The following is a 16,911-nucleotide window of genomic DNA, read 5'->3' as shown; positions in this document are numbered from 1 at the left end:
GCGAGACTTATATTTCCCTTGAAATGAAAGCCTAAATTTGTGACATCTTTTTTGTAACATGATCTTGGATTGTAGCACGAAGTGACATGGACAGAGACTAGAAGCAGACAGGACGAGTTACCGTACCAACTCGCCCAACTTTCTATCCTTTTGCATTACATCTTTTTTGTAACACATAAGCTTTAAACCTGGCTACACATTTGGCACATGTCACTGAGCTGTCAACATCCTAGCACCTTCGTAGCAAACATAAGCAACAATTCTCACAATCCTCAAATTCTTGCTGGTGTAGAGTCTCTCCCGAGTCAGCTTCCAACCATTCCACTTGTAGGGACAGAAACACCAAGCAAGAAAAACTGTCCGCCACAGATGATATTGTGGTATGATCTGCAAAGAGAATACTGTCTAGGTTAGAAGCTGCAGAGTGCTGATATGATGATAATCAGCACTTGTGTGCCTTAACTCATTAGAAATCGAAGATGTGCAGGAATATATGCCACACTAACACAAACTGGCATTGTGCTGAATCTGTCAGTCCAACTGTGGTGTAAGCTGTTGGACGTATGACAAACGGTGTGCCCATGGAATCCCAAGCACAAAAGTTCATATCTATAATTGTCATCAACCTCCGGTTGGGTAACTTTCCTGGAATTTAGCTTGCAAAAACTGAAGTGCAATAGGCAATTCCTCTTGACAATATGAGGGAGAAAAATAGGGGGAACCCAGGACCTCAATTTATTATAAACTAAACAGATTGATTAGATAAATAACCGAGGAAAACGTCATTGTTGGCTTTATTTTTTTCTCTCCGCAAAATGTAATCAGTGATTACTTTAACTGCCTAAACATTTCATGCACATTTGTCTCCGTGAAATAATAGCCTCCTGTATTTTAGCAAAGCCTGCCCAGTCACTTGGGGCATGGGAGCATGGAGGCAGGAAGTCTTTTTATTGTGATAGCAATTATAAGGACACTTCAGGCGCATTTACTGTCGTCGTCGTTGCCCTGATGGCCCGTATAAAGTCGAAGTGCGATAACATCGCGGCCGCGCGCCGTATTCTGTATGTGCGAGTGAAAGCGTACGAGATTTAGCCGACGATGGCGGCTCAATCGCGCGCGCAAGGGAGGAAAGTGGGAAGGAAGCGCGCCGTCTCCCGTCGCGCGCAAGGCACCGGGGGGGAAGGGGCGTATTTCCAATTGCTAGTAGGTACACCGGGGCGTGGCACTTGCGGAGACGACGGACGTTTGCGCGCATGCGCGAGTAAGAGCGGGTGCGAAAGGAAATGGGAGTTGCTCCTTGAAAATACGACTCTGTCTAGGTACTACGGAGGAGTTTCTTGGCGCGCGTTGTGTGCGCTTTTCCCTAGGCGTGCCGGCAGAAGTCGCGGGGCGCGGCATCGCATGTTGGCGGCTCGACGCAATTATATTTATTCAATCATGTGTTTACTGATGAAAGCAACGTGTCATTATTTCGCATTATTGGCGGCGCCTCCAGGACACCAAAGCGGCAATGGGGACATCAAAGCTAGAAGCTTGACTGGTCCGTGGGTTGGGGCTCGCAGAGGCCCCAACCCACGCTCCGCCCTGCTTCTAGCTTTGATCCCACCGCTACGGCTTGGGTGCCTCGGAGATCCTGCGCCGCCTGCTTTAGTATAACCTCAGGTGTTCTCGTGAGGCCTCCGTTTGCCGGTTAAATGTGCCCTCCTGGAGCAGTGCTTGTAAAAAATCCGATCTATCGTCACGACAAAAAAAGCGACCCGCGACTTCTACAACACCAGTGAAAACACTGCCCTTTCAGACACAGCGATCACCAAGCGGCGTCCGCGCCCACTGCCTCACGCGCGGGAAGCCAGCGGCGGAGCGTGTAAACCAACTCGACCGCAGTTCGCAATGCCGGCATGTCTAGGGGACAAACGAACGCGCTCTTAGAAATCTCCGTAGTGCCTAGGCTGAGTCATACATTCAAGGAGCAAAAGCCCCGATTTTCTCTCGCGCCTGCGTAGAAACGTCGAGCGCCGTCAAAAGTGCCACGCCCGCTGTAACAACTAGCAATTGTAAAAACGCCACCCGCGGGGGGGGGGGGGGGAGGGTGTCGTTCTACTCTGGCGGCTGCTGCGTATGGCGCGGGCCCTATCTTGAAAGCGATCTGCGATGGGAATGGATGGGAAGAGTCCGCCTAGTGCTGGTAGCTTCGTGTGCGCTGTTTTCGCCGCTTAGTTCGCGTTGAAGTGGGTGGCAGCTCGAAGGTCATTTCGCTCCCTGCTGCTGCCGCGCTTCCTCACTACAGCGTTTTGACAGCAAGTGTCCGCGGTCATCAAGTGTTATGTTTGCCTGGGCGCGCTGACACCATGCTTGTTAATTTAGTAAGCGAATGTTTACAAGTTTATACGGCCAATAGAACTGCTATTCTTACTTCGTATAGCTGTCTACTAATTCGCTATCGCAATCGATGCTTAGACTCGGGCGAAACCGCGACTTGTTTTTTTTTTCTTCCTGCATGCGCAGGAGCCACTGGTTCACTGGTGGCGGGATCACATCATTTCATGCTTCTTGCTTAGGGAATAACACCAGTAGATCACACGGAAGGGAAAAGAATCTATTTGATTTCTGAAGAAACTAAAGGTTACCACAGAAGCTGCGAGCTTCGATGAATTTTTGCCGCTGACGGAGGCATGCAGGGCTGTCGCGTCACTGAAGCATGAAGTTTAGCCACAAGGAGCTAACGCATGTAGGATGCGTTGAGTCATTAAAAAGTCGCATTTTCGCCCGAAAGGCGAAGCATCGATTGCGATAGCAAATTAGTAGACAGCTATACGAAGTAAGGTTAGTCTTATCGGCTATAAACTTAGAAATATTCGCTTACTAACTGAATTAACAAGCACGGTGTCCGCGCCCAGGCAAACACATAACACTTGATGACCGCGAACACCTGCTGTCAAAACGCTGACGTGAGCAAGCGTCGCAGCATCAGCGAACGAAGTGACCTCCGTGCCGTCTATCGCTTCAACGCAAACAGCGGCAAGAACACAGTACGCACAAAGGTATGAACCGGCTGCAGACCGCTTTCAAGATACGGCGCGCGCGACCGCGCGCCGCCGCGCCGTCAGAACCACATAGACTAGGTGGTTCTGGCCAAGTACGCTGTTGCTGACGGAGTAGAAACCGCTATCCCCTCCCACCCGTGCTGCTTCCCCATTTTCCTCCTTTTCGTGCACGACTGAGCCGCGATCTTAAGTTCCCCGTGCGTCCGGTTGCGAAATACGCAGTTGGTGCCGGAGCCGAACGCTGCCCTCCCTCCCATCCCCCACGGCCTTTCGCGCGACCTTTTGCTCTGCGCTTTCTTCGCTCGCACGCGCCAATGCCAAGTCGCGATCGTCGGCTCCCCTTGCATGCTTTCACTAGCACATACGGCGCGGCAACGGTGTTACCCCCCTTGGACTTTATACGAAACATCACGCAGACGGCAATAACGCGCCTGGGGTGTCCATATAATTACTACCGCAATAATATAATACGGGTTTGACGCGTCAGAACATTTATGTGCTTGCCTGAAGGAACGCCAGTCTAAAGTGCATGTCGACATGGCTCAAAGGGCGTCGATCTCTAGTAGCGGACGGTGGCGCCATCTGTTACCTTGCGTCGTTTTGACCGTAGTGGTGACAAATGGAGCCACAGTTCCGTTGCAGTGGGCCTCTCTGGTTTCCGCCTCTGTTCGTTGTCTTCAACCTTTTTATTTTTTTTTACTCTGATTGGCGGTCGATAGGTCACGTGCTTTGAAATTTGTGCCGGCAAGCTGAATTTTTGCAAAACACAATTTTGCTTTTTAGTCAAGATGGCACGTGACGTGGAGCAGCAAATTATATAGACTAATACTTTTTAGATTGCAGCTTTTAGACGCCCGCTCCTGCGTATGGCGTCGGCGTCCCTCGGCGTAACCAAGCGAACGAGCACAGCGAAGGATGAAAGACGGTGAGAGCGTGAAGTATAGAGCAGTGCAAGACGGGCTCTGCGGCGACGACCGCTACGACATGGCGCCAGAGTAGCGCGCCGTCGTCTTATGGCATTCGGTGAGCGCGTCCACCGACACCATATATGGAAACAAAGTGCTGCATGAGCAGCGCTTGGTTTGGTCTGTCTGCGGCGGCTGCTTTGAATCGCACCCATGTGCTGCCTCGCGATCTCCTGATGAGCGAGGCAGTCACGCCACACCGCTTCGTTTGGAATGTGCTATACGAGACTGTCCGCGCCAGCCAATATATAGTGAAATGAAAACACGCATAGAGCTGCGCTTAAATTTCGCGTTAGGGAGTATCGTAATCGTCGCTGATCTTTTTCTAGTCCTTAGCAGCTATATTGCGACTTTAGCGTTTCAAAAATAAAGCGAACGGTAGCATGCGGAAGCCCGTGCAGTGCACCACAGCATCTGCGATGTCGCGTATATGTGGTGGCAGTCAGCTTGCTTGGATTGGATGAAGGGATTTCCCGTGAGGAGCGTTAAGGAAGGGCGGTTTCGTAAACGTCAAATATATGACGTTGCGCAGGGTCGCCATTGCAAAAATTTTCCGCCATAATTTGTGGTGCGACGAGCCGTTCGAATTATGGTATTGAGCATCCATATGCAATGGCGGCCGAGAGGCAAGCGTATAGCTGCATTTTCCCCGTCGTTTGGGCCCATGAAAATCTTTTGTTCATAACGTGTGCTCATACCATTTGCATCGCTCTCGGGGGGTGTTGGCATTTGTGTTTGGGGCCATCATTTTTTTAAAAGAACGCGTTTATACGGAATAATGTTGCTTGAACATAGCAAACTTCCTGCAACTTTGTTCAATTTTCACTGCTGCGTTTCTATTGTAATCAAGATTAATGCCTTTTCGCGCAATCAAAGATTATGACAACGGCATCTTTCTCATTTATTAAAAGAAATGTACGCAAGGCGGCGCCTTGAAGTTTCGATTGATTGATTGATTGATTGATTGATTGATTGATTGATTGATTGATTGATTGAAACTTTCATTAGAAGGGATGGCCCGAGGCCTAAGATAGGGGTGGGGGTCAGCTGAAATGAAGGATGCCTGCCTCCTTCGCAAAGGAGAGCAAAGCGTTGATTCTTCTGGTGGCATTTGCTTGAGGTGCGACCCAGTCTTCGTACGATGCCAACTTTAGAGGTAGGGTGTGCTTGTCCCTGAAGGTGGCTGTGGCAGGACAGGACCAGATCATATGTTTAAGATCGACGTTGATCGCAGGGCAGTTGGGGCATTCAACTTGTTTTCTTCTCCACTTGCTCAGGACATCCGGCGTAATAGAAGCCTCAGCTCTTGCTTTGTGGATGAGAACCTGGGCTGTTCTAGGAAGGCGAGTGGGAATGGGAGGAAGGATGCTAGGAACGGACTCCCGTAGTAGAGCCTTCCTCTCGTGAAGCACATCATGAAGAGCACAGCATTCCAATTCCGCTTTCGAGGACAGACGCCGCAATGCAGCTTCGACACCTGGCACGCAGTCTCACACTGACCGAGTGGAACTCGCCAAACTTGCGACTTACACGACTGCATCGACTAAACCCCTCCCTGCAACTCCGACCTCCACTCGGACTTCCTCGACGTGAAGCTACGCTTCTCTGTCGCCTTTGGTTAGGAGTTGCCTTCACAAAGGCATACTCTACATTAATTGGAATGACTGACAGCGCAGCATGCGAGGTCTGTGGCACCGAAGAAAACATCGACCACCTGCTGTGCCACTGTCCACGATACACCCCTGAGAGACAAGAACTTGCCAAAGCTTTTCAAAAACTTGACAATCGGCCGCTTTCTGTGCAGGTGCTGTTGGAACACCGCCCCCATCGCCCGTCGGCCCATAAAGCGGTGAAGGCACTTTTGTGCTACTTAAGGACGACGGGCTTGTGCGACCATCTGTGACTATTAATGCAATTTCTGTAAGGCCACACACGTCAGCGAACTCACCGCAATTTCCTTCTTTCCAATTCCCTCCTCTCTTTCCCTGTTATCTTTGTTTTCCCCTTTCCCATTCCCCCGGTGTAGGGTGGCAAACCGGACGTTATTCTGGTTAACCTCCCTGCCTTCTCCTTATCTCTTTCCCTCCTCCTTCCTCTCGTGTTTCAACCGGGCAATCTGTTGATCTGGTACAACGACGGATGACGGGGAGCTATAGGTATGGTCCAGCAGGGACGGGCTCGCTTCACGGCTGCGATGACGGTCTTCTCCAATTTTCTCGCCTGCAGCTTCATGGGCCGCCCTGTTCCCCGCTCCCCTCATGTTGTGACCAGGTGTCCAGTGTACGAAAATGCGTGCATGTCTATTGTCCCACAGGTGGCGGCAGGCTTGTTTTATGCGGTGCGCTATGGTAGTCGTGTAGGATCGGGAGTTCAGTTGCTTGACGGCCTCTTGACTGTCGGTGTAGATGTGAACCGTGTCTTCGGTGCGCGCCTCAGAGTTGAATGGCTTCTTCGATGGCCAGTAGTTCCAAGATCGGTGGCTGTCCAGGAAGCATAGCCGCTGTGGCTCATGGCGTGTGCTTGCCCGTTTTCTCTGTAAAAAGCGGTAGCAGCATACATTTTTCCTGAATGTTCATCGTATTGTAACGCAGCATCAGTATATGTTTTTGTTCCTTCATGCTTTTGTTGCGTGTCTCGAACACGTTGTTGTCTGTGTGCCCTGCCTTCGCCTTTGGTGTTCGTAGGTAGTGGTCTGGGTTCCGTAAACCTTATTTCATCCCAGGGTGGAAGGAGGTGATCCAGCTCTGGCAGGTGCAGGTTGGTGCCATGCAGTGCAGATAGCAATCGCTGACCATTCCACGTGTTCTTCAGCCTCATTTCATGGTTATCCTTGTGGGTTTTAACCAATGCTTCCACCGTCGGGAGGCCGGAGTATCTGTGCAGGTCTTCTATGTTTGCGTGTATTGGTAGGCCGGTGATTGCCCTCATAGCCATGTTGTGTAGCTTGTCAAGTTGCTTGTAGTTTGCGGCCGTCAGGTCGTAATGTGGGGCTCCGTACCTTATCTTGGCGATGAGAACAGCTACCGTAAGCCGCCGTGCAACCTCTGTTCCTGCACCTCCGCTGTGGTGGGTTAGCCTCCTGATAAGGTGCACCATCGGTTTCCATTGCTGCTTCAAATGTTGCAGCCATGTGCTTGCCGTGCCGCCCTTGTTGATTGGGATGCTCAATATTCTGAGGTATCCCTCTTCCGGTAGGCGAATTTGGTGGCCATCGAAGTAAAGGGTTACGTCGGACCTTCCATGTTTGTCATGCATCGTGATGTAGTGCGTCTTCTCCGGCGAGGGCCTCATGCCTGTTGGTTTCAGCTCCTGATCAATTATGTCCAGTGCATTTTGTAGCGTTGTTACTTGTTCAGCTGAACTGAGCCTACAGGTCGTCCACAGGGTTATATGATCAACGTACATTGTAAACCAAACGTTTTCAACTGCGTTTAACTTCCACGCGATCTTCGCCATGACGACATTAAAGAGTGTAGGGGAGATGACTGACCCCTGTGGAAATCCTACAGAGTTGGTGAAGTGCCTGGCTAAATGACCGGGAGATAGCTGAAATTCATATGTCCTGTCTTTTAAGAATGCTTTCACGAAGTTTACAATTCTGGTGCCTGCTCGAGTACTTTCGACTGCTTTTATAATAGCAGGGTGGCAGTGGCGTAGCCAGAAATTTCGTTCGGGGGGGGGGGGGGGGGGGGCTTACAATGCAGCTCGGCCTCCTCCTAAGAGGAAACATTAGGTCGGATGCTCCTACCTAAATACATGTAGAAGGAGAATTCATTTTTCTCGGCAACCACTTCACCAAATTTGATTATGTTTGTTGCATTTAAAAGAAAAACTTAAATTCTAGTGATTGTTTCGAATTTTCGATTTAGGTCGTCAATATTTTATTGAAAAGTGGCAAAAATCGAAAATTTTCAGAAAACGAAACAATGAAGTTTACAACTCTGTAAATCAGCAATGAAAATTGATATCGCAATTCTGTGAATTGCACATAATAGTAAATGTACAGCGGACAAAATTGGCGTTACACATGAGTCTAAAAAAATTAAGTATTATGGAAATACGGCTTTTGCAGAACCCTTGTACATAACATAACCAATTCACATAAGATACAAATAGACATATCGAATTTGTCCGCTTTGAATGGTGTAATGGATGCCGTTTACAGAACTGTGATATCTGTTATTGATGCAGAGCTATTAATTTGTAAACTTCGTGCTTCTTTATTTTTCGAAGTTTCGAATTTTTCAAAATATTTTAAACAAAGTTCGGGCCCTAAATCGAAATTCCGTTTCCAACAGACACTAGAACTTAAGTTACTCTCTCAAATGCAACAAATTTCATTAAAAGCGATTCAGGAGTTATCTCAGAAAAGCGTTTCTGCGTTTTACATGTATCTGAATAGGCCGCGTCGGAGTTGGGCCCGAGCTAAAGCTTCCTCTTAAACAATTTGCCTAGGGATCAAATACATGAAAAATAACTGCATTGCCATTTCTGCAAACGAATTCTTGAACGCTACGCACTGTCAATACAAGTAAAATATGTATTTTTTTAATAAAATGTTATACTAATATGTGCCAAAAATTGTGCCCAACATAACTGATGGCAATGCTTCCATGTTTTTTGTCTATTTAGTAAGTAAACAAAATATCACACGAACTTTAGAACTACATCAGTTCGAAACCAGCAAAGCAGTGCACGCCACTGATATGAAAAATGTAAGGGCCATGAAATGAACAAGTTGAGGACAAATATGTTAATGAAACTTTGTCATTCAAGATTCTTGTTTACATTCTTGTACATATGCAACGGCCAGTGAAAAATCTCAATGACGCTGTCATTTGTTCCAATGTATTACGCAGGAGCAGCTGTCACCGGTCGTGTATCGTGAGTAATTGCACCGAAATTATAGTCGCAACAGAGAACACGTATAAGAAGCAGGGGTTCAGCAGAATATACGAGGGCGAGTCAAATGAAAGGGAGCCAATGCGAATATATGACAAACGGGGTACTTTATTTAAAAGTAGCCTCCTTGAGCATTTAGACGTTAGACCCATTGACTAACGAGTCGCGTAATTCCCGTCTCATAAAGCTCCTGGGGTTGTTGCTTCAAAACGTCTGCAACTGACTTTCACGTCATCATCCGAGACGAATCTGGTTCCCTTGAGCTGTTTTTTCGGTTGCCCCAAAATATGGAAGTCGCAAGGCGACAGGTATGAGCAGTATGGCGGATGTTGCAGCGTTTCCCGCTTGAACTTTGCCAGTTTTGTATTACCCAGTCAGCGACGTGGGGACGGGCATTGTCGTGGAACAAGATGGCCCCATTCGTCAATTTTTCACGTAGTTTGTTCTTGATTGCGACACGCAGCCGATCCGGCGTTTCACAATATCGGAAACAATTGATAGTCTCTCAAGATTTAGCAAATTCTAATGGCCCCCGACGATCAAAAAATAAAAGTCAACAACACCTTTCCGGAGGAAATGACAGCCTTTGCTTTCTTTGGGGCTGGTGAACTCGAATGTTTCCACTGTAAGCTTTGCCGTCGTGTTTCAGGCTCGTAGTAGTGGCATGATGGTTCGTCTCCGATCACAATTGCAGACAAGAAATCGTAACCCTTATTGCGATACCGGATCAGATGAGTAAAGGCAGCGCCGAACTTCTCCGTATTCTGGCGGTGGTTCAAAATCTTCGGACTCCATTGCGCACACAAGAGCCAATAACCGAGGCGTTCATGAATTATAGCGTGAATGGTGACGGTGAACCGAACCGTGACTGATGTTTACACGATCTGCCAGTTCATCGATGCTTATCCTCCGTTCTTGTGTCATCAGCTCATCAACCTTTGCAAATTTGTTAGGGGTGATTGCACGACGGCTTTGGTCCGGTCTGGGATCGTCTTTGCAACTTTCACGTCCTTCTTTGAACCTTTTGTTCTAACGCTTCACAGTGGCCAATGAAATGCAATGTTCAATGTACACGGCAGCCATACGGTGACTAATTTCTTTTTGGGAAACACCTTCAGCTGTCAAAAACCTCACGGCACCACGCTGCTCAACTTCTGGAGCGTCCATTACGTCATGCAACCATGTTCAACCCAGTGTATGAGCGCATTAAAGAACACTTATACTCACACCTGCGTGACACTTTTGTAAATGAGATATGCCTGTATGCTACGCGTAGGCCTTGCAGATAATGAACAGAACCATAATTGCGCAGAGTGGGTAAGCTCACTTTCATTTGACTCGCCCTGGTACATTGGAAATGCGAAGATACAATGAAATATACAAATGCGAAGATACAGCTTGATAAAGGGCAAAAAAGTGCCACTGGAAACAAAGTTCACTGCACGTATGCACAAAACCTCGCAACAAGATATCTAAACATACGTATAAGTCTGCAATAAATCTACGTATCTAAGAAAAAGTCACGGTATATAATGGGTCAAACAAGGCAAATAAACATGTTGCGCAATCACACATTCAAAGAATCCTAGATCCCTCCCCCATTCCATCCACTCCACCCGATGTATCGCGCGCGACGGAAAGCGGCGCGCTTGCTCCTCTCTTTTCTCCCTTGCGCACATAAGACTGAGCCACCATCGTCGGCTCACCCATTCCCCCCCACCTCCCACACGCTTGCATTCGCACATACAGCATGCGGCGCGCGGTCACGATGTTATCGCCCTTGGACTTTATGCCGAACATGAGGGCGACGGCAGGAATGCGCCTAGATTGTCATATAATTGCTATCGCAACAATATAATAAGAGTATCCGTCAGCTGAAGCATCCCATGGCCCATTACTTTCCGCAAAAGAAGTAACATAATAGAACTTTCACCATGCGACAATTCGCTGCGCCGCAACAACGTCTTTTTTTTCCTTTTGTGGGGCGGGGGCTCCGTAATGAACAAAAAATGCAAAGGAAAGTATGTCGGCCACAATCGCATGCCTACTTTGGGCAACTAATGTGGCTATTAAAGGAATATCGAAGAAAACACGAGAGGCTTGGTCCACCAAGAACCATGCGCTACGGCCCGGTATCCTATTCCGGCGAGACAAGGCTTTTTGGTGAGGTTGCGCTCAAGCGAACGCGGTGCAACCCGTTGAGTCCCCACAGTGATGGCGGCGAGCGACCATTGTTTCTTTTTCTCGTCTGCTCGCTGGAAAGCGTCGAAAACTCTGCCAGGCAAAAATGTACTCGGCCAGAGAAAACCAAACGCGCACCGAAGTGCGCCGTGCGGTGGTCGGGGCAACACGAGAAAAACGCATGAGCTCTGGCCACAGAACACCTATACAAACTCTCTGGCTGGCTCTGGCAGCCCGTGGGTAGGGGAGCGAGAACGAAAAAAATTGAAGAGGCTGAATGCCCTCGCGATTAAAAGTCAAAGTAGAAAAAATAAATAAGAACGTAGTTACCTCGGCTGGCCTTAGTGTCTTCACTGGGTGCTTTGGCGCAGGCGAAAAGAAAAATGTTGATATTTTTTTATGTGACATGACGGCACGAATGAACCACCACAACGCTTCGTCTCAACGGGCCTCTCTGCGGGCTTTGTCAACTTGTCTGATAGTGTGTTGATTTGGCTTGTCTCGTTACATGGTCCGATGTACGACTTTGGAAGACTTAATGAACCTTTGGCGTCAAAGATTTATGGGAACATTAAACTTACAAAGTTCCACGATTGAAAATATAAAGAACACGTTTGGAAATATAAAGAACACGTTTGGAAATGTCAATGCACCTTTCACATAAAAAGTTTATGAGAACCATCAAGTTCCGGAATTGACAATCACGCGCTCCGTAGATTCCATGATAGAGTGTAGATTCCGCGACCTCCTCGAGATGCCGCGGCGAGCCCATTCGCCATCAAAACGTCCTTGAATCTGTGTGCTCGGATGGGGTTGCTTCCGTTATGTGACTCCCGGTGCATGGGCATTGCCGCGAAATCCAGCCCGAGTTCGTAATTTTTTTCGGTGAAATGGCTTTTCGAGCGTGAAAAGGACGTTCTAGACAAAATCCAGAATGATTTCCGGCGCCGGGGGTTGCTTTGGTCGGCGGTGCATGGACAGCACGAAAAAATTTCGGTGGGGGCTGAAGCCCCCACCGAAATTGAAGCTGCTTAGCGTATCGTCTCGCCTCTGCTGTTCTTTTGCGCAAAGTCAGCAATTTTTTATAATCCTTTCTTGATAATAGGTATTCTTGCTCTGCCTGCTTCCTGCTCTCCCAGAGGTTGAGGAGGTGGGTATCTGGTGTGGGGACATCTGTTGTTACCAGTGTGGTAGTGGTGGCTTGTTATTTGGCCCTGCGCAGGAAGTCCTCAACAAGAAGTTCCTCTAGATGTTCATCGAGTGCTTCTCTGAACTTTTGCCAATTGACTGTTTGAGTAGCGAGTCTTTTTTTTTATTGATATGATATAAGGAGATGTTGGCGCGAGTCTTCGTTTTCCAAATTGGGTAATGATCACTACCCGTTGCCTCATGGCCGCACCGCCAATCCTTAATGATGTTTCCAGGGTGCCAGGTCAGGTCTGGAATCGTGTCACGTTGCCCAGGTTGCATACTGCGTCGCGTGGTATAGTCTATCATTGACCAACAAAAGCCCTGCCTTTTCCGTGGCTGCATTAAGTCTTGTTCCTTTTGAGCTTGAGTTTCGGTAGCCCCATGTTTCATGCGGCGCATTGAAGCCCCCACCTAACAGAATGGGTAAGCGTGTTTCAGCTGCCATAACCAATCATAATTTGTATCCTGCGATTTTGCCGATGGTCTGTAGTATGCGCTAGCGATGACTATATGCTTGTTGTTGTAGCGTATTCTCGCTGCCACAATTTCTTGATGTGGTGTGCAGAAGGTGGTGGTGTCCAGCTGCGCATGCGGTGTGTCTTTATGTACAAAAATGGCGGCTTGTGCTTGTATTTTCTCCTGTCCACAATGAGCATGCGTGATGCTGGGAGAAAACAGCTTTGTAGTGATGAAGACCCTGAGATGTTCCCTTGGTCTCCTGCAGCAGAAGAATACTGGGATAACCTATACGCTCGAATAGATTCAATTCTGATGCACAGGCTTGAAGACCTCAACAATTCCACTGTAGGATGTCCGGTGTATCTTCGGGGGAAACAGGCGCCATATTTATGCTGTTACTAGGGAGCCGACCTTTGCTTTCCGGCGGAGATGTGCTTGGTTGGGGGTGGCTGCTTGTTTTCTAGGGCGTCCAGTCGCTGTAAAATGTAATCTTGCTCAAGGCGGAGCCACTGCTCTTCTACGTGAACTTGGCTAAGCTGGTTGCTAATCGTGTCTAGTGCGCACAGTTTCGTCACGATTGTGGTCAGTTGGCAGTTACGTTGGTCTGTTCGGCTTGCTTCTTCTCTTGGGCGTCGTCTTTTCCCGATATCCGCCAATGCTGCCGTAATCCTTTCGTTCGCAAGCATATTGGGTTTTTCGTATGTCGACTGCGATGTGGGCGGCGGGCATACCTTTTGTGGGGATGGGTTTGGAGGAGCAGAGGTCTTATCCGCCGGCATTGGAAGAGTAGTAGGGCTGGTCAGGGGGTTTTTGGCCCAGAATCTAGCTGATGCCTTCTGAAACTTCTCTGAGCTTTCGACTTTTTTTTCTTTTCTTCTAGTAACTCGTTGAAAGCACGTTGTGTCGTAATCAACAAGGACCGTGCCTTCTCTAGATCGGCTTGCACTTTGGCTATAGCTTGGTCAAGCTTAGATAGTGACTGCCGAGGTTGCTTCGGTTGACTTGGCGGACTGCGGTGCCTACTCGGTGTTTTGTGTGGATGGTGCTTGGATTGACCGCTTGCTTCCTGTTGTGGTGCTGGTGACTTCGATTCCTGTCTGTGCATTGCTGGGGTGACTGACCTTTTGTTATTACGTCTAGTGGCCTCATATCGTCGCTTTGGGCTTCTTAACCGTACTGATCGAGGCGAAGGCGCCATGCTCTGTACGGACACGTGGGGCTTGTTGCCATATGGCCTTCTTCTTGGCAACTGACACAAAAAGGCACTCCGCACTGGGTGTCTTGGTCATGGTCGACTCCACACTGGGAACACACCGGTTGGTTTGGACAAAATGTTTGCATGTGGCCACTTTTGTGACAAGAAAGGCACAATACCGGCCTGTTCTTGAATGGGTGGGTCTTGAGCGGGCAGTTATAATAATAGACCCTTTGCGGAATGCTAGGTGCCTCTAACGTGACGAGGGCTGTGCTGGTTTTGCCTAACATCCTCGCTGCAAGAACTGTGCCATGCGGGGAGAAAATGTTTTCCATGAGATCCCGGTTGGTGCTACCAGGCTCAACCTGGTGTATAACAAACCGCACGGTGTTCTTTGGAGGTGCCATGTAGCTAGTGACATTGACAGTACCCCATGTTGTAATCCCACCGATGGCACCGGTTGTTGGAACCTCAGTGCTGACACCCGTTATTGCAATCGGACCGCTGGCGCCCGTTGTTGCAAACGGGTCGCAAGCCCCAAGGGTAGCGTTGGCCTGGCGGCCTGGGGCACACTGGAAGCATCCGAAGGTCCCGGCAAAGCATGAGTCGACTGCTCACAGAACAACTTGTTTATTCTAGCATCGCAAAGAGCGGGCGGTCAGGTCGACCGAAGTGGAGAGACGGAAGAGCACTCTTCTCGACGGAAGAATTCGGAGCCTCCCTCTTGGCGTCCGGGGGCAGCTGCTTTTATACTCTTGGCGTCGCGGGCAAGAAGGAAGGTCACGGGATGACACCACGTGACAGCGAGGCACGGATGAGCTGAGAGACACTTAGAGACGAGTGTAGTGACGCATCAGCCGGGCCGGCGCCTGTCACACCTCCTCGCTTCACACTTGGGGAGCTCCTCTCCCCGGCTGCCGCGCTTTGACAAGCGTGGGCACACACACGCACACACAAAGACACGTGGCACTGAACATGCCGGGACGCGCTCGGCGGGGATGCGTCGCGGCCGCTCCGAACGGGCCAAAATGTCCGCCGCTTTGAACGAAGCCCCGGCGACCGTTGCATCCGCGCCGGCTACACCGCGCGTCGTAGGCGAAACGTAACACCCACTTCGGATCGGATAGCGTCTTGACTTGCCTCGAAATGTTCACAGCATGCTGCTGTTCTTTCACAATAGCCGTGATCGTGTTGCTTCTGCTGTCAGGTTTGCAGACCACTAGCCTAGCTAAATGTGCGTCAACCGCAAGTTTGTTCAGTGCAGTGGCTAGTGTGGCGCGGGGAAATGACGAAATGTTGCGCCTCTCCGTGGGCCTAATGACAACTACATGGTATGGCAATTCTTTAAGGTACTTGAAGTTTTCTGCCTCCCGCTCCTTAATAGCCTGCCGCTTGCCTGGTACAGTTTGCCATTGGGTCGCATTGACTGCCTGCGTCTCGGCTGCGTCTGGGGTCTCGCTGTGATTTGCTACTTGCGTCTCGGGTGCCTCCGTGGTGTCTGGCCAACGCTGCTCCGGCGCTGGCTGCCAGCGTCTCGGCTGCGACCGCGCCTGGGGCTAGTTTCGCTTGCTTAGCTTACGGCTGGTCAACACAAGAGACGCTGGAGTCGTCATCTCTTTGCGCGGTCTCGCTTTTCAGAACGTCAATTTCCATGCGTTCTAAGGATGCGTCGACTTGCGATGGTGGCCCCATGACGACGGTGTCACGTCGAGCAGCCAAGGCCAAGATTAGGCCTAGCGTTAGACCTAACGCTAGGCGCAACTTTAATGATCACGTTTACAGTAAAGGCGGCGTTGAAATCACAATGTGAAAAGGGCGTAGAACTTACAACTTGCTGTCGAAGTGCGCATGAGGTGACGGTGACCGCGTTTGGGTTGGTCAGGCCGAAAGTAGATACCGTGGCAAGCCGCACTGTCAGCAAGTGGACCTGTCGCCAAGCGAGCCCCCTTGAAGTTTCCTCCCGTGGTGCAAGTAACCAGCAAAGTGAACAAGAGATGGCAGCGCCGGCGCTTGTGTCGCGCAAGTGGATATCTCTGGCACGCGCAACGTTATCGGTGATATTTGGCCGTTTCTCAGCCAGCCGAGTTGGGCTGAGTCACTTGCGTTTCACGAGGTAGCGATAACGTGGCCTGGAACTTGCGCGCATCACCACTGTTAGGTCGCGTACGTTGTCTCAAGCAAGAAAACAAGCGCGTTGGCGCCAACATACGATGACTCATTCCGTTTGCCGGGCAAGCGGACGATGGCTTAATGTACGCAGCAGACGACGGAAGCGAGAAGCGTTTTTGACGGAGTAATCGTTGGCTTTGAGCTAGCTGCTTTATTTTTACTGCGGAGGAAAACTGTTTTGCTTTACCGAGAACCTTACGTTCAGTGCCTTAATTTCAGTTTCTTGGGCAAAACGTCAAGTTGGCGTCACGTTACGCAAGCAAAACGGGGCCATCAGCGCCATTTTATTCGCGTCGCGCCTACGTCGCGCCTCGCATGCATGTGATTGTCTGTTGAGTGCCGCAGCCTCAAGGCTCGGTGGAGCGAGAAATTGTGTGCGAAGTGTGAAATGATAAATTATGCAATATATTTAGTCGTTTACTAATAAGTATATGTAGACGCCACCTAAGCAGGCATTTGCATAACTATAAAGAGTAATGACTAATATGTTAATTGCACCGAACTGAAAAATACTAGTCGCATTTCCGCGTGTCTGCTTAGGCACGTTTATTTTATTTATTTTTAATGCATTTATTTATGAATACCTTACATGCATTCAGGACGGCAATGACTAAGGGGGAAAATTCGGTTACATCAACGTAAGACAAGCGTTATTCAACAAGCCAAAAAATAAAGAAGCATGAACGTAACAAAAGCATTGTATTCGCACAACGCAATAGCACGCAACATCAATAGTGAATACAATAAAGTACAAATTAAATTAAAGCTAAAAAAGTCGCACTTTCGCCTGAAAGGCGAAGCATCA

General features: G+C 49.1%; 1 long non-coding RNA gene across 2 annotated transcripts in view; it reads right to left on the bottom strand.

The window, feature by feature from the left end:
- Positions 1-15,925, bottom strand: part of LOC135901229 (uncharacterized) — a 32,872-nt gene extending 16,947 nt beyond the window's left edge. For both annotated transcript variants that reach the window (XR_010564053.1, XR_010564052.1), the window contains exons 1-2: positions 15,766-15,925; positions 268-387 (exon numbers count right to left, since the gene is read on the bottom strand). This is a non-coding gene — a long non-coding RNA (uncharacterized lncRNA). The remainder of the gene's footprint in view (positions 1-267; positions 388-15,765) is intronic.
- Between the last annotated feature and the right edge of the window lie 986 nt (positions 15,926-16,911).

This window comes from Dermacentor albipictus, chromosome 1 (assembly GCF_038994185.2).
Source record: "Dermacentor albipictus isolate Rhodes 1998 colony chromosome 1, USDA_Dalb.pri_finalv2, whole genome shotgun sequence".
NCBI lineage: Eukaryota > Metazoa > Arthropoda > Arachnida > Ixodida > Ixodidae > Dermacentor > Dermacentor albipictus.
The sequence above is the reverse complement of the archived record's forward strand: the minus strand, read 5'-3'. Positions and strand labels throughout refer to the sequence as shown.